Source organism: Schistocerca nitens, chromosome 3, assembly GCF_023898315.1.
Source record: "Schistocerca nitens isolate TAMUIC-IGC-003100 chromosome 3, iqSchNite1.1, whole genome shotgun sequence".
NCBI classification, from domain to species: domain Eukaryota; kingdom Metazoa; phylum Arthropoda; class Insecta; order Orthoptera; family Acrididae; genus Schistocerca; species Schistocerca nitens.
The window spans coordinates 318,481,714-318,508,046 of record NC_064616.1 but is presented as its reverse complement, the minus strand read 5'-3'; the positions used below and the strand labels follow the sequence as shown (position 1 = coordinate 318,508,046).

General features: G+C 43.8%; 1 non-coding gene across 1 annotated transcript; it reads right to left on the bottom strand.

Moving 5' to 3' along the window:
- Window positions 1–17,206: 17,206 nt before the first annotated feature.
- On the bottom strand, window positions 17,207–17,279 carry Trnas-cga (transfer RNA serine (anticodon CGA)). Its single transcript has one exon. It is a non-coding gene; the product is annotated as a tRNA-Ser (tRNA).
- Window positions 17,280–26,333: the final 9,054 nt, after the last annotated feature.

Below are 26,333 nucleotides of genomic sequence, written 5' to 3'. Positions count from 1 at the left end.
GTGGATATGGCATATTCCCGGTGAACGTCATCTGCCAGCATGTGTAAGGCCAACAGTAAAATTCGGAGGCGCTGGTGTTATGGTGTGGTCGTGTTTTTCATGGAGGGGGCTAGCACCCCTTGTTGTTTTGCGTGGCACTATCACAGCACAGGGCTGCATTGATGTTTTAAGCACCTTCTTGCTTCCCACTGTTGAAGAGCAGTTCGAGGATGGCGATTGCATTTTTTCAACTCGATCGAGCACCTGTTCATAATGCACGGCCTGTGGCGGAGTGGGTACACGACAATATCATCCCCGTAATGGACTGACCTGGACAGAGTTCCGACCTGAATCCTGCAGAACACATTTGGGATGTTTTGGAACGCCGACTTCGTGGCAGGCCTCACAGACCGACATCGATACCTCTCCTCGGTGCAGCACCCGTGAAGAATGGGCTTCCATTCCACAAGAAAGCTTCCAGCACCTGATTGAACGTATGCCTGCGAGAGTGCAAGCTGTCATCAAGGCTAAGGGTGGGCCAACACCATACTGAATTCCAGCATTACCGATGGAGGTTGCCATGAACTTGTAAGTCATTTTCAGCCAGGTTCCCGTATACTTTTGATCACATAGTGTGCGATCTCTTGGCAGGTTAAGGGTTGCGGAGAAGGTATGGATTATTCTGAGAAGTCAGTGACGGAGTTTCTACTAGCGCGAACGCTGAACAAGAGAGTGGGACGCTACTGACCATCTGTGGCTGACTGCAGCAATCCGCTGTCTTGGAATACAGGCGAGTCCTCACAGTTTGTAACAGTATGATCCATAATCTGAGCAGTTGGCTTTTCATGTGTCTCAACATGCAGTCTAAGTTGGGGGCATAGGCCCACTCTTAATTTAGTTTCTTTAACCTTAGATCAGCGAGCTACGCAGACAGCGATATATTGGTGCCGTGGCTTTCACACAGTTTTCCTTTCATTGGCTTCCTCCCACAGAGATAACCTCATCCAGTTGCTTAAACTGTTTTGAAGCTCTATTGATTTACACTACTGGCCATTAAAATTGCTACACCACGAAGATGACGTGTTACAGACGCGAAATTTAACCGACAGGAAGAAGATGCTGTGATATGCAAATGATTGGCTTTTCAGACCATTCACACACCTACAACGTGCTGACATGAGGAAAGTTTCCAACCGATTTCTCATACACAAACAGCAGTTGCCGTCGTTGTTGTCTGGTGAAACGTTGTTGTGATGCCTCGTGTAAGGAGGAGAAATGTTTACCATCACGTTTCCGACTTTGATAAAGGTCGGATTGTAACCTATCGCGATTGCGGTTTATCGTATTGCGACATTGCTGCTCGCGTTGGTCGAGATCCAATGACTGTTAGCAGAATATGGAATCGGTGGGTTCAGGAGGGTAATACGGAACGCCGTGCTGGATCCCAACGGCCTCGTATCACCAGCAGTCGAGATGACAGGCATCTTGTCCGCATGGCTGTAATGGATAGTGCAGCCATGTCTCGATCGCTGAGTCAACAGATGGGGACGTTTGCAAGACGACAACCATCTCCACAAACAGTTCGACGTCGTTTGCAGTAGCATGGACTATCAGCTCGGAGACCATTACTGCGATTACCCTTACGGTGCATCACAGACAGGAGCACCTGCAATGGTGGACTCAACGACGAACCTGCGTGCACGAATGGCAAAACGTCATTTTTTCGGATGAATCCAGGTTCTGTTTACAGCATCTTGATGGTCGCATCCGTGTTTGGCGACATCGCACTTCTGCACGTTACAGGTCCTGTACGGGCCTTTCTGGATACAGAAAATGTTCGACTGCTGCCCTGGCCAGCACATTCTCCGTATCTTTCACCAACTGAAAACGTCTGGTCAATGGTGGCCGAGCAACTGGCTCGTCACAATACGCCAGTCACTACTCTTGATGAACTGTGGTATCGTGTTGAAGCTGCATGGGCAGCTGTACCTGTACACGCCATCCAAGCTCTGTTTGACTCAATGCCCAGGCGTATCAAGGCCGTTATTACGGCCAGAGGTGGTTCTGGGTACTGATTTCTCAGGATCTATGCACCCAAATTGCGTGAAAATGTAATCACATGTCAATTTTAGTATAATATATTTGTCCAAACAATACCTGTTCACCATCTGCATTTCTTCTTCGTGTAGCAATTCTAATGGCCAGTAGTGTATTTCTTTCACCCTCTAAGTTTGTTTAATATTTCCTCAAGTCAAGAGCACAATCAGATTCCGTGAGAAGCATATTAATTGTATCTACCATTGTCAATGTTTGTTTAATACATGCTCAGCTTAAGAGCAAAATCAGTTTCTGTGAATAGCAGAGTTGTAATTAACCTGTGTGTCATAAAGAGTGAAACTGAAAATTCTGTTAAAAGACAATTAACTTTTTGACTCACCTTGTTCAATTTCAGAATAAATCTATATTTCTTAAAAGCAGATTTAAATCCCGTTATAGAACCTTTAACTTGTCCCAAAGTTTTCCTAGTTCGGCAGGATAAAGATGATCTGGTATAATATCAAGTTGTGTTTTGGTGCGCCAGTGTAGGTCTTTGTGATCAGTCGCCAGATTTAACTTTAGGACGTAGTTACTTCATTAGCTGCAGCAGAAACAGCTCTATCACACATGCTCTACCAAGCATTTAGAGTTTTAAGACAACCTCCATTCATGGCGATCCTGATCCAGGATCGTATTTCTGATTTATTTTGCACACCAGCTGTCAGAACGACGTAGCGAAGTACCTTTTGGGGTGTAAACTGTTGTAGAGAGCATTGTATTACATCTTGAATGTCACAACACTAGATTGCAGCCTCTGAACCAGCTCATGCAGCACATGCGAATTTTGTATTTTGTCTAAGCTATTGGTGTATGTACCTGAGAGAGACGAGAAAAGTTTAAGGGCAAGACGATTCTATGGTATCCTTAGGAATGTTCTGTGGGAGAGACGTCCTCAACATCTGCGTTTCCTGAAACCCAGTATACTAAACGCACAATCGAATTTAGCTGAGGCACAGGGCAGTGCGAATTTTGAAAACATGGGAAAGAATCCCATATATCAGAAAAAAAGGCAGAAGGCGACAAGAGAATGTAGAAAAAGGTCAGAAGAGAGAGACACGATTACAGAGAAGGCAGGAAAAAAAGGCGGCAGCGGATAGAAATAAGACGCAAGTGAGAGATACATAGACTCAAGCAGACAAAAGATTGCATAAGCAGACACAAAACTTCTTAGAGAGGAGTTGGCAACACTGTCCGTAAAATTTTGTAAGAAAATCTAGTCTGTTGATGAAAAGGTGTTTGAGATTTGAAAGATCAGGTACAGGTTGAGACAAGTCTGAAGAAAATAGAGTAAATGAATGTCTCGTTTCCACAGTTACTTCCGAGTGTAGAAGAGGTCAGCCTCTCGCTCCCCAATAGAATACACTAACTCGAGGTCCGAAATGAGTCCGAAGGTACGGAACCAGTGCGACTCTCCGAAACTGAGCCGTTTGTGCCACTGAAATAAAAGTGTCGAGAATATAATATAAACAGAGTGGCTACAGGTCTCTGGCAGAAGTAGCTGACGTATAGATAATGAGTGGCACAATTGTTATCTCAGAAGTTAAGTCCCATAGTGCTCAGAGCCATTTGAAACATTTTTTTTTTTGTTAATTGTGGCTACTATTTCTTTGTGCAGATTCGTGTAATTTTGCGTCGAGTGACGTGTAGTTGAATGTATAGAGCGTCAGAGACAGACACATCTGTCGAAATCCTCAGCCCTTGTAAATTAAGGGTACAGATAGCAAGTATGTTCCTGGAAAATTCGCTCTGCCTGACAATATTAAGTTGCGTAGGGTGTCAGAGATAGATGCATCTACAAACATCTCTGTGTAAAAAAACAAAGTGGGGCGGGGGGGGGGGGGGGAGCGTGGAGGGGGCGAACCAGCATAACACCTGTTGCAATAAAGTTCTAGGTATCTAGACTGTAATACTGTCCTCATTAGCGAGGAGCATCTGAGGATCGTGACGGGAGGTTTCTTTTCTTTTTTTTTTTCTTTTTTCTTTCACAATCTCCCATACCTCCCATACAATGTAACAAAGTACTATATCGTTCCTCCAAGATTGTTCCTTTTGCGTGATATCTCGTATCGTTTTTGAAATCTGGTCCATGTCCTGTGTCATTCTATCTGAAGTGGCGGGAAAAATTTTTTTCCGATCAAATAAAAAAATATTTGCGTATCTGTTCTTGTATTTGGATTTAGGTGGGTAGAGATGCACTTCATGCGACTTTGGAGCGTTTTGAGTGTGACATAAGGAGGGAGTATAGTTTTTCTGTGGTTCTGTTTGGCTGGTACGCAGTGCAGATGTTACTTATAAGGAGACAAGATGACAATCAAACATTTGTAATTTTTTGTGGTACATGAAGATCATAACTCAAATACAAATATGCCAGAGCCATTCGATGCAACTCTAACATTCTCCAGCAAATCGACTTTAAAGTCTTCCAGCAATGTTTAACAGGCTAAAGTAAGGTTGGCTTTACACCAACAGTGCAGCTCTGTGGTAGACTGCTTGCTCTTCATGCGTATGATAAGGGTTCGAATCCTGGTGAAATCGAATATTTAAACAACGGTGCAAGTCGGTAGTGTCGAGCTTCCTAATCGATTAATTCAGTCTCGTCTGGGTCATTATTTTTTCGCTATGTCCTGTTCACTTCAAATATCCACACTATTTAAATATAAAATTAATCAAATATATGCTAATTAACACATCTATTGCCATTTCTATGAAAAATGCTTGTCTTCTTATTTATAATTACCTATCGCACACAAAAATCTCATTTTTATAGGAAGCATAAATTCTCAGTTGCTGATCTTATATAAAATGTGTTAATCAATATTGTTTAAATGAAAAAAAACATTAAAAAATAAGTTTTTCTATCGTTATATATTTTACACCTCACGCATGTGTTCATCGAACATGCATCTATGTTAAGTGTTTCAAATGGTTCAAATGGCTCTAAGCACTATGGGACTTAACGTCTGAGCTCATCAGTCCCCTAGAACTTAGATCTACTTAAACCTAGCTAACCAAAGGACATCACACACATCCATGCCCAAGGCAGGATTCGAATCTGCGACCGTAGCGGTCGCGCGGTTCCAGACTGAAGCGCCTATAACCGCTCGGTCACAACGGCCGGCTGTTAAGTGTTTGATTCCACTGGGAATCGGACCCTTGTTCCCCACCTGTTAGGCGAGCACTCTACCACAAAGCCACGTTGCTTGTTCAAAAATGTAATCTCAGCCTATTAACATTGGTTGGAAAACTTGAAAGATTTTCTCGAGAATTACTGATACCTGCATCTAACAGCTTTGATGGATTGATACGCGACTACTGAACTTCACGTACCATAAACATAAAAATAAATACAAAAATCCGATTCCCATGTGGTGTCGTTGTTGGAGTTTTTCGGCCTGCCAGCAGCTGCTTAGAGTGTCCTACGGCGCTCCTCGATTTTTACGATTTTGGGACGCCAGTTCTGACAAGTGAACTCTGAGCTGTGTGTCTCTTGGGAGATGTGTCCTCCTCACTTATTTTCTTTTATTGTGATCACTTTCCTAAGCCAACGTTCTTGCCGCAGTGGTAACACCGGTTCCCAGGAGATCACTGAAGTTAAGCGCTGTTGGACTAAGATTTGGATGGGTAACCGTCCAGTCTGCCGAGTGCTGTTGGTAAGCGGGATGCGCTCAGCACTTGTGAGGAAAATTGAGGAACTACTGATTTAGAAGTAACGTCTCTGGTGACGAAATCTGACAACAAGCGGGGGAGCGGTGTGCTGACCACATGCCCCTCCGCATCCGCGTCCTATGACGCCTATGGCCTCAGAATGACACAGCGGTTGGTCGGTACTGTTGGCCCTTCAAAGTCTAAGTGGCTAGGTAATGTTGATTATTTTTATACGCTGCACACTCTGAACTTAAACGAGTACAACGCAAATCCCGCATGCAACCAGGACATGGGAAGTTGTTAAGGATAAGACATTTTGGGGGTAAATCGAAAGTTTATAATGGGGACGATGAGAGCTCACTTAATTCACGTCAGGAACTGACGGACGTCCGCAGCTCGTGGTCGTGCGGTAGCGTTCTCGCTTCCCACGCCCGGGTTCCCGGGTTCGATTCCCGGCGGGGTCAGGGATTTTCTCTGCCTCGTGATGACTGGGTGTTGTGTGATGTCCTTAGGTTAGTTAGGTTTAAGTAGTTCTAAGTTCTAGGGGACTGATGACCATAGATGTTAAGGCCCATAGTGCTCAGAGCCAACTGACGGACGGCGTCAAAAGAGTCAGCGCGCGTACGCAGGAAGCAGCTCGTAGCCACGCAGGCGCCCCGCACGCTATAGGTTCAGTGAACCCATGGTCACTGTGGAGGCCGGCGTATGGAGGAGGCTTCGCTGTGCCCGACAACGTCTTGTAACCGAGCCATTCCTCGGAGCGAAACTAACTCTCTAATGTCAATGGGCAAAGGGCTATGCATGTTCTTCTTAGTTTACAGCCTCTCGTAAACAGCTTTTATGGAACATATGCAGCTATTAAGTTATCTTTAAGAAAATCTACAGGTATTGACATGTCTATATACAGGTTCTGTTTAGAAACATCTGCCATTATTTTATTAATCTTGCACCGATCCTTTATTAGAAAGAAACATCTGTAATCTTCCTTTTCTGGAGCACAGTAGCATACTGGGAAGTTTTCATTGGGAAAAACAGCAGCAGTTTACGTGTCAGTTCCTCGTAAAACCTTTTTGTCTCATACATCTGTCCCGTTAGGAAACTTGTGATATTATTTTATTAAGTGAACCAAGAGAGCCTGTCCTGTATCCAGGCTAAAGTAAAATCTTTTAGTTGTAATTCTCCACTCACAAACACAAATTCCTACCATTAGTGGGAATCTTTCACTCACACACAAGCTACATGTAATACATCCTCACATTATGTGCAGTCATTAAGTAACGATTTGGCGATACTATTGCCTTGCTCCTTATCTTAAAGGAAGACTGTGAGAAACTGTTTTATAGGTTTAGTGACTAGATGGGTTGGTAAATTTTATGGGGTGCCAGGCACATGCGACGAATAAGATTCAAATGGCTCTGAGCACTATGGGACTTAACATCTTAGGTCATCAGTCCCCTAGAACTTAGAACTACTTAAACCTAACTAACCTAAGGACATCACTCACATCCATGCCCGAGGCAGGATTCGAACCTGCGACCGTAGCAGTCCCGCGGTTCCGGACTGAAGCGCTAGAACCGCACGACCACCGCGGCCGGCGACGAATAAGAAATGCAACTTAGGTCTTCTTTCTTTCCTTCCATTTTCTTTTGGGAAGGACGACGGGGTGATATGACATGACCGTCACATATCGCTGTGCGATACGAATCATTCTTACGGTCATTAGATTTTTACCTTCTTAGTTGGCGGTCTGTATTGTGTATGCTGGAAGAGTAAAGCTATGCAACCGGTCTTCTGTCATGGGGTGGGCTAGGTATCCAAATGCAGCGGCAGAGAAAGCCATCGCTAAATCTTTCCACATCAACTGCGCCCCCTTATGGGTTGCCTAACTTTGTTGTACATCTGGACGCTCCACGCTACAGCCCTCGGCAATCGGCGTCCGCCCCACCATTCCATAGAGATAAGCTGCACGATAACCAGGACTCTATGTGTTTGCATCGTGAGAAACGACGCCCTGGCGCTAGTAAAGTCGTTGCGGCTGCGCCTTTAGTTTTTCACTCTAAGATAAGGATTCAACCAGTGATATTGCATTGGTTCACTAGCGCAAGGTGAGGACGTACCAGCCAATCGAAGTTAACACGATTTCAGCCTGATACCAACTTCATAAAGGATATTGTGTATTATGTATGCAGAAGGGGACAAGTTTTTTGTCTTTTATCTGATTTTTCAAAATTTTTGTGTCAGTTGTCGGTCGTCGCATTGTCCATGATACACATTCAGCCTCTCCTTCTATGATTTTCTTGTGTCTTTGAGAGCTTCATTGGAGAAATGAATTTTTTGGAGGACTCTGGGAATGTCGTTCGAATGCAGCAGACGCTAACTAATAGAGACGCAAGCTAGTGGTTATCGATAACTGCCTACAACATTCTGCTGCCTTGGAGAAAAAAAAAAGGCTCTGAGCACTATGGGACTTAACAGCTGAGGTCATCAGTCCCCTAGACTTTAGAACTACTTAAACCTAACTAACCTAAGGACATCACACACATCCATGCCCAAGTTCAGGAAATATGGGGGATGTTCCACTCTGCCTCAAACAAATGTTAAAAGAAGTTTAGGAAAGAGATACGAAAGTAGCAGAAAGGACAGAGGAAAAGGAGGACAGGGAGCTACTGTGGAAGACAATGGCAGATTTAGATGGAATATTTGATTCAGAATTGAAATCAATGGATGGAAGGATCGTCCATGTTTTTAAAATTATGGCAAGTAGCGTGGCCAGATTGGTCTAGACATAATCGAGGTTGAAACGACAGAAAAAATTAATACATGATTACATCGAAGTGTGTAAACTGTGGAGGAGTGCACAGTATCGGAGTCGCCAGAACCAGTGTAGTCTGCAGAATCTGAGGAATGTGTCTAGCCGAAACACGACGTAATACAGTTGAGAAGGGAGACTGAGCGTCTACCGGTCATGGTGCCACTAATATCAATAGCAAAGTCCGCAGTGAAACAGCGCGCCTTTGTCGATACCAGATCGACTCGTTTCGAGAGAATCAAGTGCAGTGGCACGGGTTCTGTTTCCAGTAGCGGAGGAAGTATTGATGACAAACACTTCTTCTCGTGGAGAAAATTTCTCACCTGTCGTACAGGCAGGGATCTACGCATCAGAAAGTGGATGGTATAATTTAACGGCAGTTTACCAAAGTACTAGACACTCTAGAGGAAATTAGATTTTATCAGTAGTCACATGATTGGTGAAGTAATTGTGAAGGTGTGGCACAGTGATACAAACTGTGCAACGTTCCAAGAATTTGAATCAGAAAACATGAAACTGTATTGGTTTGTGCAGAGCAAAATAGGGTGCGCCTAACAGCACAAGGGCTCCGCCACTCCCTGCAACACGATGCAAATCATATATACATATTTCGAAGAGCTTTTAAAATAGAATCAGCACTTTGTTCATCCACATAACTGTGGCAAGATGATTCAATTGGTTATAAGCACAATGCCGACAGAGTATAAGAGGTCCTTTATTTGCGTAGAGAAGAATTTTCTGGAGACAGTCAGATGAATTTTAATTGATCTTGACGACTATGTGAGAGAAGATAAGAGTGCAGGTGTTGCAACGGAAAGAGGTGCAGACATCTGTGGGAATATGAGTGTACTAATGGAAAGGAAAATGTAAATTTTGTGTTGATCACAAAATATTGATCCAGGGGTTGGACCATTACGGAATACGGAGAGTAGTTCACAATTGGTCCATCTCTTACTTTAGCAACAGACAGCAAAAGGTCATTATTCACGGTGTTGAGAGTGGCTGTGGTGTGGGGTCTGAGTGGGGTATGGTTAAGTGGGGGGTGCCCCATGGATCAGTGTTGGGGCCACTCCTGTTCCTTATTTATATAAATGATATGACCTCTAGTATTACGGGTAACTATAAAATATTTCTGTTTGCTGATTACACTAGCTTGGCACTAATGGATGTTGTGTGGAACATTGGCTCGGTTTCAAATAGTGTAGTTCATGAAATAAGTCGGTGGCTTGTAGAAAATAAACTAACGCTACACTACAGTAAGACTCTGTTCTTACAGTTTGTAACACACAATTCAACAGAACCTGACGTTTTAATTTCAGAGAATGGGCATATCATTAGTGAAATTGAACAGTTCAAATTGTTAGGTGTTCAGATAGATAGTAAACTGTCGTCGAAAGCCCACGTCCAGAATCTTGTTTAAAGACTTAATGCCGACATTTTTAGCATTCGAACGGTATCTGAAGTGAGTGATCGTTCGACACGAAAATTAGTCTACTTCGTTTATTTTCATTCGCTTATGCAAGATTCATAAAATAAGGTTGTATACATGGCAGAATGCTGGAGATACTAAAAGGTATCAGATAGATTATATAATGGTAAGACAGAGATTTAGGAACCACGTTTTAAATTGTAAGACATTTACAGGGGCAGATGTGGACTCTGACCACAATCTATTGGTTATGAACTGTAGATTAAAACGAAAGAAACTACAAAAAGGTGGGAATTTAAGGAGATGGGACCTGGATAAACTGACTAAACCAGAGGTTGTAGAGAGTTTCAGGGAGAGCACAAGGGAACAATTGACAGGAATGGGGGAAAGAAATACAGTAGAAGAAGAATGGGTAGCTCTGAGGGATGAAGTAGTGAAGGCAGCAGACGATCAAGTAGGTAAAAAGACCTAGGCTAATAGAAATCCTTGGGTAACAGAAGAAATATTGAATTTAATTGATGAAAGGAGAAAATATAAAAATGCGGTAAATGAAGCAGGCAAAAAGGAATACAAACGTTTCAAAAATGAGATCGACAGTAAGTGCAAAATGGCTAAGCAGGGATGGCTAGGTCCGCAGCTCGTGGTCGTGCGGTAGCGTTTTCGCTTCACGCGCCCGGGTTCCCGGGTTCGATTCCCGGTGGGGTCTGGGATTTTCTCTGCCTCGTGATGACTGGGTGTTGTGTGATGTCCTTAGGTTAGTTAGGTTTAAGTAGTTCTAAGTTCTAGGGGACTGATGACCATATATGTTAAGTCCCATAGTGCTCAAAGCCCCCCTTTTTGGGATGGCTAGAGAACAAATATAAGGATGTAGAGGCTTATCTCACTAGGGGTAAGATAGATACTGCCCACAGGAAAATTAAAGAGACCTTTGGAGAAAAGAGAACCACTTGTATGAATATCAAGAGCTCAGATGGAAACCCAGTTCTAAGCAAAGAAGGGAAGGCAGAAAGGTGGAAGGAGTATATAGAGGGTCTATACAAGGGCGATGTACTTGAGGACAATATCATGGAAATGGAAGAGGATGTAGATGAAGATGAAATGGGAGATACGATACTGCGTGAAAAGTTTGAGAGAGCACTGAAAGACCTAAGTCGAAACAATGCCCTGGGAGTAGACAACGTTCCATTAGAACTACTGACGGCCTTGGGAGAGCCAGTCATGACAAAACTCTACCATCTGGTGAGCAAGATGTATGAGACAGGCGAAATACCCTCAGACTTCAAGAAGAATATAATAATTCCAATCCCAAAGAAAGCAGGTGTTTACAGATGTGAAAATTACCGAACTATCAGTTTAATAAGTCACAGCTGCAAAATACTAACGCGAATTCTTTACAGACGAATGGAAAAACTGGTAGAAGCCGACCTCGGCGAAGATCAGTTTGGATTCCGTAGAAATGTTGGAACACGTGAGGCAATACTGACCTTACGACTTATCTTAGAAGAAAGATTAAGAAATGGCAAACCTACGTTTCTAGCATTTGCAGACTTAGAGTAAGCTTTTGACAATGTTAACTGGAATACTCTCTTTCAAATTCTGAAGGTGGCAGGGGTAAAATACAGGGAACGAAAGGCTATTTACAATTTGTACAGAAAGCAGATGGCAGTTATAAGAGTCGAGGGGCATGAAAGGGAAGCAGTGGTTGGGAAGGGAGTGAGACAGGGTTGTAGCCTCTCCCCGATGTTATTCAATCTGTATATTGAGCAATCAGTAAAGGAAACAAAAGAAAAGTTCGGAGAAGGCATTAAAATCCATGGAGAAGAAATAAAAACTGTGAGGTTCGCCGATGACATTGTAATTCTGTCAGAGACAGCAAAGGACTTGGAAGAGCAGTTGAACGGAACGGACAGCGTCTTGAAAGGATGATGTAAGATGAACATCAACAAAAAGAAAACGAGGATAACGGAATTTAGTCGAATTAAGTCGGATGATGCTGAGGGAATTAGATTAGGAAATGAGACACTTAAAGTACTAAAGGAGTTTTGCTATTTATGGAGTAAAATAACTGATGATGGTCGAAGTAGAGATGATGTGAAATATAGACTGGCAATGGCAAGGAAAGCGTTTCTGAAGAAGAGAAATTTGTTAATGTCGAGTATAGATTTAAGTGTCAGGAAGTCATTTTCTGAATGTATTTGTATGGAGTGTAGCCATGTATGGAAGCGAAACATGGACGATAAATAGTTTGGACAAGAAGAGAATAGAAGCTCTCGAAATGTGGTGCTACAGAAGAATGCTGAAGATTAGATGGGTAGATCACGTCACTAATGAGGAGGTATTGAATAGAATTGGGGAGAAGAGGAGTTTGTTGCACAACTTGACAAAAAGAAGGGACCGGTTGGTAGGACATGTTTTGAGGCATCAAGGGATCTCAAATTTAGCATTGGAGGGCAGCGTGGGGGGTAAAAATCGTAGAGGGAGACCAAGAGATGAATACACTAATCAGATTCAGAAGGATGTAGGTTGCAGTAAGTACTGGGAGATGAAGAAGCTTGCAAAGGATATAGTAGCATTGAGAGCTGCATCAAACCAGTCTCAGGACTGAAGACCACAACAACAACAACAACATGTAGTATGGCATTATACTTTGGTGTAACTCTTCCCATTGTAAAAGGATATTTTTGGCTCAGAAACGGGCGGTTCGGGCAGTAAATGATGTAAGTTCACGAACCTCTTGTCGACCCCTGTTCACGAGTCTGGGTATTTTGACATTGGCCTCTCAATATATCTATTCCTTACTGTCATTTCTTGTTAACAAAATTAGCTTATTCCCAAGAATAAGCAGCTTTCACTCAGTTAATACCAGGCAGAAATCAAATTTGCATTTCGATCGAACTTCCTAAACTCTTGGGCAGAAAGGTGTGCGGTAGACTGCTGCATCCATTTTCAATAAGCTACCACTAGAATTCAAAAATCTTAGCAGTAATCCACGCGCTTTTAAATCTAAATTGAAGAGTTTTCTCATGGGACAGTCCTTTTAAGCTGTTGAGAACTTCCTTGAAAAATTAAGCTGATTCTTGTTGTATTGTTGATTGTGTTTACTTAAACTTATAGCTTAACTTTTTTGGGTTCATAAACATTTTATTTTTATCTTTTATTACTTTTATGTTCTAATTACATGTACTGACACGTTCCATGATCTTGGAGATTTGCTCCTCAATTTGGTCCTACGGAATAAATAGCAGCAATGCAAGCCAGTCCCTGATTCAATCAACAAACTAAATTAATCAGAGGTTCGGACATTTCGAAGAAGGATAACGAGAGAGGAGCAGAGTACCAGCGCAGTCAGTAGAGAGAGAAAACTGAGTCTTTGAGAATTGCGGCATCCAGCTCCAGAACGCAATCAACGAGCTAGACAAAAATTATTCATTTTGCAAAGCAGGATTTTCATGAGTTATGTATGTTAGCAATAAGTTTTTTGTTTGGTTCCTTGCTGTGTGATATTTAACGTATTGTGGTCAGTAATGTTTTGCAGATATGTGACTCTTTTGGGGGCTGATAGTGTCAGACGTGTGTCTAAAAGCACATAATGTTTCAGTTTTGATTCACATAGGGTAAGAGTCCCGTGTAGTATGTTTTACGAATATTCTCGACACAGATGTGCAGCTGGAACCACCATGACCGTCGGCCAGTTGAGTCCTTCTGTTTTTGTTGTTCTATTTCAGTGTCAAGAAAATCTACATAAGGTAAACCAAAATGCAATGTGCCGTTCCTCAAATTGTGTAGTGTCTTTTAGTGCTTACTGTGCTTCATCTTTTCACTGCCGTTTGCTTCGTATATGACGTGCTATGTTTTATGTTGTGAGATGTCGAATTCAATTTTTGTAAGGTGAAATATTTTTCTCTACCGCATGTTTGAGAGTTTAGGAGGGTGTAGAATTACGCTCTGTAACGTGAGAGACGATTTCGTGTTTATGATGTAAGTAGGATTCTTGGTTATTTTTCTGTGTGTTTGTGGTACACACAGCAGATGATTTTGAGAGGTCTGGAATAGGCTTACTGGCCGCTGTGATAATATGATTTTTCAGTCACCACCTTTAGTCACTTGACAATTCATGAAATGTATTCGCAGTCGCAAACAGGGATTTCCTGCTTATCGCGAGCGATCGTCTTACCATTTTTTATCTCACTTTGTTCTATTCTGTTCGTTGAATTTGTTCGGGGCGGACGTCCGATGACACCCATTCACGTTGTTCGTTTATTCGTTCACGCAGTTTTTTATTACAGGGGGTAGCTACCCCTCTGACCGAACACGCTGAGCTACGGTGCCGGCGTACCATTGGCTAACAAAGCACGCCTGACGGCCGGACCCAAATTTCCACATGCCTTCAGTCATGTCTCTACAGCCTGGACTCGAACATCCATCATGTACATTCCTGTGCAGGGGAGACATTTTAATTACAGGTCGTTTGCCCGATGTCGACGGATAAATACAATAGTGCAATACCTGTGTTCAATATAAGTACAACGCAAATTTCCGTCGAATGATCAGAAGTGAGTGCATCATATTTGCGTCAAATATAATAACTTTGGGGAATGAGGTTTTTTTTTAAAAAATACTAGTTTCTTTTCACTAGACATTTGCTTTGGAAACAATGTTTTTCTAGGCTTCGAATTAAATGAACGCTAATAATACATGGAGCAGAAAATCATTGCTTGATTACATTTTCCTCAGTTAAGCATTCGGTTGCAATGTATTAAATACTCACAAAATAATTAGTATGTTAGGATACACTTGTGGGGCTGAGAAATACTGTATTTGCTACTTGAAACGTACGAATGCTTTGGAACTACCTGTTGCGCTAGGCAGACGTGACGCGAGGCTCCAGCAGCCGGAACGGAGAGGGGATTGTACTGGAACGAACAGGCTTAGCGACTACTCCTTGTGCTAAAGCCTAAAGGGCGCTGCTAGCACGTGCCTATTGTCACTGGCGAGACTGCCACCCAAAATACTTCTGTCGCCAACATTGTCAGGTGTCAGGCTTTCCACCACAACAGGCGTTCATTCATTCTATGAAGGGAACTCCTACGTGACAAAATAAGTTATTTGAGCCGCATCTCTGAACGATTCTGCTGTATGTGACGTATAACTTTATATATATAAATTTTCGGTGCGTACAGTGTCACGTCTTTCAGTGTCACACAAATTTTTATTTTTAAAGGGGATCACTTAAGACTATTTCCATGGGTTCGCCCCTCAAATTTCTCCCTCATATCACAAAATTGTCTTCTGTTGTAGTACAAACTGAAAAAATAAATTCTTTTTAAAGCACAGTTTCGTATATAACTTATATTCAAAACCTTACACTTGTGTCACAGAACAAATCCTACATCGAGAATACTTTACACAAGTTTAAGGGAAGAAATGCTTCCGATAATTATTACAGTATTTAAAGAACATCAAAATATGAACAGGCCGAAATGAACAAACAGTACATGAGACTATGCTAATCAATTCAACTGTAAAAAGCTAAGGAGCATATTATTAGCAAAATGAGAAATATGCAAAAGTGAAATGCCAAAATGAGCACTTCTCAATTGGGAGTTAATCAAAACAATCAGAATGGCTGAAAGAGACCACAATAACATGAGCCATAAACGAATAAGAGCTAAGCAACTAAGCAAATAAGAGAATAGGCAAAAATGAGATGCCAACAAAATGAGAGTTGGCCGAACTCCGTCGGCACTTCTATACGGTTGCGCTCGTGGCGGCACCTCGCGGCCCGTACGCAACACGCGCGCCTGCGATCGCAATGCACTCTTAGCGCTCGCGGCGGTGTCTAGCGGCCCGTACGCAAGTTGTGCAATTGCTATCGCAGGTAGACCCTTAATCTATGATGTTACATGTGTTAACCCATGAACACACAATACAGTTACATGTACTATCTCACTGATTGGTTTTAAACATCTTCATCACCGTAAGAAATAAACTGCCGAAAAAAAGTGAATACATCCTTTTAGAAGTTTCCTATTCACACAAGGTTTATTGTTGCAACAGTGCATTTGAAATACATGAAATGATTACATTTACAGATCAATAGCGCAAGTGGTTCTGACGTACCAGGTATCGATAGATGTTGAAACACCAATATTAGTACGTGGTGTAGCCTCTACGGGTGGCTATGCAGGCGCTGACTCTGGCGTTCAGTCAATCTTACCAACAACGAATACTGTCCTGGGATGCGTTATGCCACTCCTGCCTCGACTTGTCCATGTAGTTGTGCAAGAGTTGTTGGTTGACGAGTCGCACGAGTCACTTTTCGTCTCATCATATCCCATACGTGCTCGACTAGAGACAATTCCAGAGATCGTGCTGGCCAGGGCGGTTACAGCACGTCTTTCAGAGCACGTTGAGTTTCATGGACGGTGTGTCGGTGAGCATTAATCTGTTGGAACAAAACAACGCCTTCCTGTTTCAAGAACGACAGAAGAACAGCTCTAACGACATTCAACATTCTGCACGTACCGAGCGCTGATTAGCGTCCCCTCCAGAAACACCAAAAGTCAACTAGAATTGTAGCTTATCGTACCCCAGGTCCATGTATCATAAACGAATGCACTCTATGAGACAGCACTCACCACATCTACATCATATGCGCAAACGACCATCACTTGCGTGCAGGCAGAATCTGCTTTCATTGTTAAAGACCATTCCTTCTTCCAAGTGATTCTGCGACGGCATCAGTGAGCCTTGCATGTTCATTTGCGACGTGAGTGGAAGACGAGTTAGAAGTGTGCATACCAATTAAAATAGAGACTGCCCTCTTGCTTCCCATACGACCACTGAAAACTTCACGTTTGTATCATATTTGTGTTCATTTACTTTTTAAGGCTGACTAACAAGTACACAGATTTTGTTCTACTGATTTTTGTTTATTTCAAACTAATTTTCAGCTTACTGGGCCATCTTTAGGAAACAACTGACTAGCTTGTTAAAGGGACTCTGGTTCTTAGATAACCAAACATTGTGACCAAGGCACAGTCCACTTGCACAGAGTGCTGTGCATCTAACTTGTTTCTTAACACTGAAATTACACCTTACATAATAGACAATATTAAGTACAGTAAATAAACTACACAATATTACAGGTTAAATGGTTATAATGCCAAAGTTTCTCAGGTCATGACACTGGCTGAGAAACTGTTAAACTGGGTACTCTTGAAACTTCCTGGCAGATTAAAACTGTGTGCCTGACCGAGACTCGAACTCGGGACCTTTGCCTTTCGCGGGCAAGTGCTCTACCAACTGAGCTACCCAGGCATGACTCACGCCCCGTCCCCACAGCTGTACTTCTGCCAGTACCTCGTCTCCTACCTTCCTAACTTTACAGAAGCTATCCTGCAGACGTTCTGCAAGGTTCGCAGGACAATATTTTACACAATAATTAAAATACACAATCTTATAATATTACAGCTTATATGTTTATGACGCCATAATTCGTAAGGTCGCAACAGTGGTTGAGAACTGTCTGAGTACTAGTAACTTATATTTGTTGCACAACACAAATGAAGATTTCTCAGTTTAAAAGTTTCTTAGCCAATCTGAGGACCTCACAATTTTTAGGATTACAGCCATTTATTCTGTAATATCATGTAGTTTAATTATCTATTGTATTTAATATTGTCCATTGTGCAAAGTGTAATTTCGACGTTAGCAAACAAGTTTGATGCACAACAGTCTGTGCAAGTGGATTGTATCTTTGCTTATAATTTTTAGTTACGTAAGAAGTAGTAGCCCTTTCAGAAGCTAGTCAGTTGTCTCCTGAGCATGGCGCTAAACTGGCAGCACATTCTCCCTCAGAGCCTAACGCAGACAATGTATTGGAATTCATCGTTGGGTTCTGGAGCTAAGTTGACGATATAATTCATCCCAGAGATGTTATGTAGGATTCAAGTCGGGACTCTGGACGGGCCAGTCCATTTCACGAATATTATTGTTCACAAACCATTGTCTCACAATGCTGCTTTATGACAAGTGTATCGTCATGCTGCACCAAACAATCATTGTCTACGTTCTGTTCCTTCATTGAACACAGTACAATGTGCTCATCTCCTTGCGTATTTAGCATTTTCTTAAACGCAATAAGGGAACTACACTTTTAGCACGGAAGAGACTCTCATACCGTAAGACAACCTCGTGTGTAATTCACTGTTGGCACTACACATGATGACAGGTAAAAGTCTCCAGGCATTCTCCAAACCCAAACCCTCCCATCGGACTGTCACAGAGTCTATAGTGATGCATCACTACAAATCACTCGTTTCCAATTATCCACTGTCTAGTGGGATCACTCGTTACACCACTTCAAGAGTTGTTTGGCATAGACTCGCGAAAAGTGTGGCTTGCATTCTTTCTGACTGCGTAGAGTCATTGTGACAGCTACACAGCTAATAGTACATTGTCGCTCTCAGATGACTCCTAGCGCTGATTTTACAAGATTTTTTACAACCACGTGAGGACTCTCTGGTCTTGGTGTAGCTGCAGTTTTTCCTTCAGATTTCCAGTTCAGAGTCACATCACCAACAGTCGACTTGGTTAGCTATTGAAGGGTTGCCCCTGATGGATCTGTTACTCAGGTGACATACAATGACTCGTCCATTTTGGAAGCCATTAAGGTCTTCTGAGCGACCCATTCTGCTGTTACTGCTTCTCTACTGACAACAGAATATGGCCGTTTGAATGTGCTGGGGTGGATTGTTCTAACTGTCTCCCACTGTAAATGTGAATGTTTCAGTTATGAAACGTACATTGACAACTTCTCGAATTTACAATTTTGGACAAAATAAACGGTTGTCACAACTTAGTACTCAAATACCATGTTTCAATCAGGCTATAAAAATATCCAAACCATCCACCGCCTACGTATACCTGAATATAATTTGCTCTTTATAAAAAAAAAAAAAAATAGTTTCTACCGGCTTATTTGTTGCTCGAACAGTACACGGGTATACTGCCGGTTCATAGTGTCCAACGGGCACAATATTTCGGCGATCAGACATGTCGCCATCGTCAGGTGCGCTGACGAACTGAGCTCCTGAGGGCGGGCGGCCGATTTAAGTCCCCTTCCCCCGCGGGCCGCTCTCTTCGCCGTCCGCGCCCGCGCGCCGGCGGTCGCGAAGACGTCGGAATCTGTCGTAGCGTCGATGTGCTTACTACGTCTGCGGGCGCGGGCGCGGACGGCGAAGTGAGCGGCCCCCGGGGGAAGGGGACTTAAATCGGCCGCCCGCCCTGAGGAGCTCAGTTCGTCAGCGCACCTGACGATGGCGACAATTCTGGTCGCCGAATTATTGTGCCCGTTGGTCACTATGAACCGGCAGTATACCCGTGGACTGTTCGAGCATAACCACTATCGTTCTGGCCACTGACTGGCCAGTCGTGGCAGTTCGACCGCAGTGACATCCTCTGCCACTGGCGTCATTTGAGTGCGATGTGGAAGAGTTAGGGTCAGTAGACCACAATCCCGACCACTGTCGGTTTAGCAGATCTGGATCCTGTACCACATAGTCAAGCAGCTCCTCACTTGGCATCACAGAGGATGAGTACATACCGTTTCAGTCCTCTCACCAATTAAATATTGCAGTATCGAGAATCTAAATTGTAACCCAAGCATCGCAGCCAGCCATGTTGACCATTGAGCTATGGAGGCAGACGCAGATGTGGAAGAATGTAGAGTATATGAATGATTGTAAATGCAGGGTGTTTCAAAATGTTGCTCTGAAATTGAAGAAAGTGATAGAGGAGTCGAAATACAACATATGGTGTAAGTAGGCTGTTTATGTTTTCTTATTGGCGGCGTTACGTAGCGCTCTGATGAAAATCACTGGCAGTGCTGTGTGCAGTCAGTGGCTGGTTGGCATTGTTGTAACACTCACCATTGTAGTGTTGGGCAGCGGCAGCTGGATGTGAACAGCGCGTAGCGTTGCGCAGTTGGAGGTGAGCCGCCAGCAGTGGTGGATGTGGGGAGAGAGATGGCGGAATTTGGAAATTTGTAAGACGGGATGTCATGAACTGCTATATACACTCCTGGAAATGGAAAAAAGAACACATTGACACCGGTGTGTCAGACCCACCATACTTGCTCCGGACACTGCGAGAGGGCTGTACAAGCAATGATCACACGCACGGCACAGCGGACACACCAGGAACCGCGGTGTTGGCCGTCGAATGGCGCTAGCTGCGCAGCATTTGTGCACCGCCACCGTCAGTGTCAGCCAGTTCGCCGTGGCATACGGAGCTCCATCGCAGTCTTTAACACTGGTAGCATGCCGTGACAGCGTGGACGTGAACCGTATGTGCAGTTGACGGACTTTGAGCGAGGGCGTATAGTGGACATGCGGGAGGTCGGGTGGACGTACCGCCGAATTGCTCAACACGTGGGGCGTGAGGTCTCCACTGTACATCGATGTTGTCGCCAGTGGTCGGCGGAAGGTGCACGTGCCCGTCGACCTGGCACCGGACCGCAGCGACGCACGGATGCACGCCAAGACCGTAGGATCCTACGCAGTGCCGTAGGGGACCGCACCGCCACTTCCCAGCAAAGTAGGGACACTGTTGCTCCTGGGGTATCGGCGAGGACCATTCGCAACCGTCTCCATGAAGCTGGGCTACGGTCCCGCACACCGTTAGGCCGTCTTCCGCTCACGCCCCAACATCGTGCAGCCCGCCTCCAGTGGTGTCGCGACAGGCGTGAATGGAGGGACGAATGGAGACGTGTCGTCTTCAGCGATGAGAGTCGCTTCTGCCTTGGTGCCAATGATGGTCGTATGCGTGTTTGGCGCCGTGCAGGTGAGCGCCACAATCAGGACTGCATACGACCGAGGCACACAGGGCCAACACCCGGCATCATGGTGTGGGGAGCGATCTCCTACACTGGCCGTACACCACTGGTGATCGTCGAGGGGACACTGAATAGTGCACGGTACGTCCAAACCGTCATCGAACCCATCGTTCTACCATTCCTAGACCGGCAAGGGAACCTGCTGTTCCAACAGGACAATGCACGTCCGCATGTATCCCGTGCCACCCAACGTGCTCTAGAAGGTGTAAGTCAACTACCCTGGCCAGCAAGATCTCCGGATCTGTCCCCCATTGAGCATGTTTGGGACTGGATGAAGCGTCGTCTCACGCGGTCTGCACGTCCGGCACGAACGCTGGTCCAACTGAGGCGCCAGGTGGAAATGGCATGGCAAGCCGTTCCACAGGACTACATCCAGCATCTCTACGATCGTCTCCATGGGAGAATAGCAGCCTGCATTGCTGCGAAAGGTGGATATACACTGTACTAGTGCCGACATTGTGCATGCTCTGTTGCCTGTGTCTATGTGCCTGTGGTTCTGTCAGTGTGATCATGTGATGTATCTGACCCCAGGAATGTGTCAATAAAGTTTCCCCTTCCTGGGACAATGAATTCACGGTGTTCTTATTTCAATTTCCGGGAGTGTACATTATGACTTTTGAACACTATTAAGGTAAATACATTGTTTGTTCTCTATTAAAATCTTTCATTTGCTAACTATGCCTATCAGTAGTTAGTGCCTTCAGTAGTTTGAATCTTTTATTTAGCTGGCAGTAGTGTTGCTCGCTGTATTGCAGTAGCTTGAGTAACGAAGATTTTTGTGAGGTAAGTGATTTGTTAAAGGTATAGGTTAATGTTAGTCAGGGCCATTCTTTTGTAGGGATTATTGAAAGTCAGATTGCGTTGCGCTAAAAATATTGTGTGTCAGGATAAGCACAGTCTTGTATAATTATTCTAATGGGACGTTTGATAATGGTGTTGAAAGTAGTCCTTAGACAGTGAAAGCAAGTGATGATGATCACATCTTCATGTAGAAGTTCATCTAGAACTGTTAAAAGATGTACAACTTAACATGCATCGACACATACTGATGCAAGCAGACGGAGCACCTGCACACTTTAGTGTGCTAGTATGTGATGTACTCAGCGCCATATACCCCAGATCTTAGGTAGGAAGGAAAGGTCCAGTTGCATGACAGTCACGCTGCTCTTAACTGACGCCCCTTCATTTTAGCCGCGTGGTGTAGGGAGCCTTGTCCCGGTTCGCGCGGTTCACCCTGTCGGAGGTTCGAGTCCTCCCTCGGGCATAGATATGTGTGTTGTCCTTAGCGTAAGTTAGTTTAAGTTAGATTAAGTAGCCTAGGGACCGATGACCTCCGCAGTTTGGTCCCATGGGCATTTACCACAAACTTCCAATTTTGTTCTTCATTTTATGTGTGCAGTATATTAAAAGCCTCGTGTATGTGGCACACTTCCCGACGAAAGAAAACACTTCTCGGGAGGATACTTGCGTCGTCTCATGAGGTTTGTGCATTGCCTGATGTACTTTGTAGAGAGCAACAGAATCTTCTACGAAGATGTTATGGTTTTATTGAATGTGGTAGTGGACATTTAGAGCACCTTCTGCAATGTACAACATTGCTAAGCAAGTAGTACGTTGTCTTTGTTTAACTTAAGGTACATGTGCATTGATTCTCCTTGTTGTTCCTGACATTCTAAAGCAATCACTGGCTCAGAATTGCTTCCAACATCATAACATCCTCTTCCAAAGTTCTTGTATTTCGATTCATGTATCAGCTTCTTCAGTTCATAAGGAGCCTTGTGAATCACCCACTGTATGTGTGTGTGCAAGTGGAGGGTGAGAGTACTGAAGGGGTGTCAGGAAGGAGAACCCCAAGGTTTAGCTAAAAATCATCATATTATGGATATAACACTCGTAAATTTTACTTCGCAACTTTACATTATCCCCTTCAAAATACTCCCCTCCATGATCCTTACAACATTCCACACGAATTTTCCACTGTTCAAAGTTGTATTTGAAGTTAGCGGCTGAGAGCATGTTCATGGTCTCCGTCTCTATTTCTTTCACGGTTTCACCTCTCTCAGATCTCGTTTCATTCAGTGCAGATTTCACTTTCGGGAAAAGAAAAAGGTCACACGGAGTAATATGGGTGAGCAGAGTGGATATTCCAGCACAGCGACCCCATGATCACAGTCGTTGAGCATCGGCTGTAGGGTTGTCCCGATACAGAAACTGTAACACGCTTTTCCACAACACAGGTCACTTTTTGTTACTCGTTGACGAATTTTCTGTATTTACTGTTCGACCTACCGTCATTCTATTCATCTACATCTACATCCATACTCCGCAAGCCACCTGACGGTGTGCGGCGGAGGGTACCTCGTGTACCTCTATCGGTTCTCCCTTCTATTCCAGTCTCGTATTGTTCGTGCAAAAAAGGATTGTCGGTATGCCTCTGTGTGGGCTCTAATCTCTCTGATTTTATCCTCATGGTTTCTTCGCGAGATATACGTAGGAGGGAGCAATATACTGCTTGACTCCTCAGTGAAGGTATGTTCTCGAAACTTCAACAAAAGCCCGTACCGAGCAACTGAACGTCTCTCCTGCAAAGTCTTACACTGGATTTTATCTATCACCTCCGTAACGCTTTCGTGATTACTAAATGATCCTGTAGCGAAGCGCGCTGCTCTCCGTTGGATCTTCTCTATCTCTTCTATCAACCCTATCTGGTACCGATCCCACACTGCTGAGCAGTATTCAAGCAGCGGACGAACAAGCGTACTGTAACCTACTTCCTTTGTTTTCGGATTGCATTTCCTTAGGATTCTTCCAATGAATCTCAGTACACAATCTGACAGACTTTGAAAAACACTATATCTTTGCTTTGAATTTTAATTTTAGATTCGAACCTGCTCCAGTTTCAACGAATTGGGACTCTTTCAGTACAATTTTGGCGCTTAGTTTCCCAGTCACAGGCAAAAACCACGATTCATCAAATGGTTACTTTTTCAAGATTTTTTACGTTAATTTTGAAGACTGTCTGAGTACCATTACAAACGTTCATTCTAGAGTACTTTTGTTTAGGCGTCAAATCCTTGGGCACCACTTCATACAAAATCTGCAATAAGAAGAATACTCAACCGAAGGTCTTTTCGGATTATATCTCCAATTTTTTCAATGTTTTTCTTTCGTGGTTGACACTGAGGCTTGGTCTGGAAGTGTCTCATCTTCAGTCTCTTCTCGTCTCTCTTTGAAGTGCTTAAACCATTCAGTAAATGGAGTGCGTGAAAGGCAGTCATCACTGTACACTTGATTAAAAAAAGAATGGGCCTCTCTGCCGGACCTTCAATGTTTCACTAAAAATTTCACAATAATCCGGCGTTCTTTCAAAATACTAAGTATTTCTTCGACAGGCATCAGACACTGTCTGACACAAGCGGAAGCCACAACCTGTTGATGGTACGGCAGGTCAATGGATAGCGGAAATGGAGAGTGCAGATGTTCCGTAACTTGTCAGTGCTTCTGTGACGAGAAGGCCAGCCCTGTTTGTTAAAAAAAATCTCTCCGATAATGTTTTAGCCAAACATCGTATGCAAAGGAAAGCCACAGAGAGTGACCGGATGCTCTCAGCTGGCAATTTTCGCACAGGCAGGGCGTTACCGCCACGCCGGTAGATGGACAGCTGTCAGCCCTCAGGGCACGCAGTCGATGTGCGAGCGGCGCGGCGTCATTTCCGGTGAAATTAACGCGTCGGCCGCACGTCCCGCTGGGCAGCCGATCGCTAATGCGGCGAGCCGTCTGCCTCCCACACGCGGTCAGCCTAGCGCGACTACGCGCCCGCCGTCATCGAGCTTGTGGACGCTACAAACAATCAGCTATCAATCAGTCTCTTCGCTGTTTTGTTGAATACTGTTATGGTGACTCTTTGGCCGTGTAAACACAAGAGAGGCAGTGATAAATATTCAGTTATCACGTCGAAAAATTCAAACCCTGACCTTGATATCTGGTGGAGCTTTCAGTCCTTCTCTTGATATTCAGCCTTGCATAGGATGACACATCTGTCCCGATGGCGAATGACCTCTCTGAACGATGGGTTTAAGGAGTTTGCAGTTTGGCTGCTCAGGGACGTTCCACCTCGAAATTCATCGCTTCGTCATTCCGAAAACACCTGCCACGGTATACTTTCTTCATCTGACAGAAAACGAACAAGCAACTGGGTGCCATGTCAGTGACGCTAAATGTGATGGCCCACAGAAGCAGATTTGTGATTGTGTCGTGCGCAGTATGAGCAGGGGCGTTGTATTGGAGCAAAAACTTCCTGTTGGACAGCATCTAGCAACGCCTCAACTTGAGGGCCTCCGGTAGTCTCGTCTGGATACTTCGGTTGTATACTGGTATAACAGTTTGCCAATCAGGAATTTAGTTTGCTAGCAAATACTATGGCAGCCATAAAAAAATTATAAGCATCATTTGTCTGGTGATGGTAGTGTTTTAGAGTTTATCGGCGACGGTGAATCCACATGCTTGTTTTGCTCCTTTATCTCGAAGTGCTAGTGATGCAACCAACATTCCTGCACTACTTTGGTATAGCTTCTCTAGTGGAGTACTATGGTACTCTGGTGCAATATTTCAATAGTACCAAAACGACAGAGGTTCTGTCATGCCACGAAGTATCCGAAATACCAGAATTGCTTTCCGCCTCATTTATATGCAACCCACACAACGTAACTCTTTTGCAGGTCCTTTAACCTGTTCTCGCTACAGTAGTCTGACTATAAAACGTGATAACTGCAAGAGGTCATTAGAGAACTTTGCACTAGATGATAAATAGCGCAGATTCAAATTAATACCACGATCATGAAAATATCAGGAAGCACGTTATGTAAGATGAGACATTGTTTAGTATCTGTTAACTCAAATTTGTTGCAATAAATAACATTCACTCAAGGGACACCACAGATAAGTTTTCCAACATCACAGCGAACATTAGAAAGAGGCGACTGAAAATTTTATGGACACATCAGCAGACTCCCAAAGACCAGATTCACCAAGAGAATCTTCAAGTATATCCAGGGACTCAAGACACTACCCCTGGATGACACAAGTGAAAACTGATGTGGAAAGAGCTCAGACAGGTTCAGCGGACGTCATAGACACAAGGTGCACAAGTGGAAAGTGATATCAGAGAAAACAGCACCTAAAGCCCAAAGGCCAAAGTGGACTGAAGAAAGGAAGACAGCCTTTGGTGAACGAATGAAAGAATACTGGAAGAACAGAAAGAACAAGTAGTCATCAATGTTTCGCGTGGTCTGATAAAAGGCCTGTAACGTGTGTAATAATAACAATAACATTTCAAGAAGCAAATTTCATCTTGAAATTACATGAAGAAAATTTTGTAGTGGATCTGGACCCAGGATTCCTATCTAGCATCTAATCTCCCTGTTAACTAACCATATGTGAGCTTAACTATGATTTCAACCACAGATAACAAAGTGTGC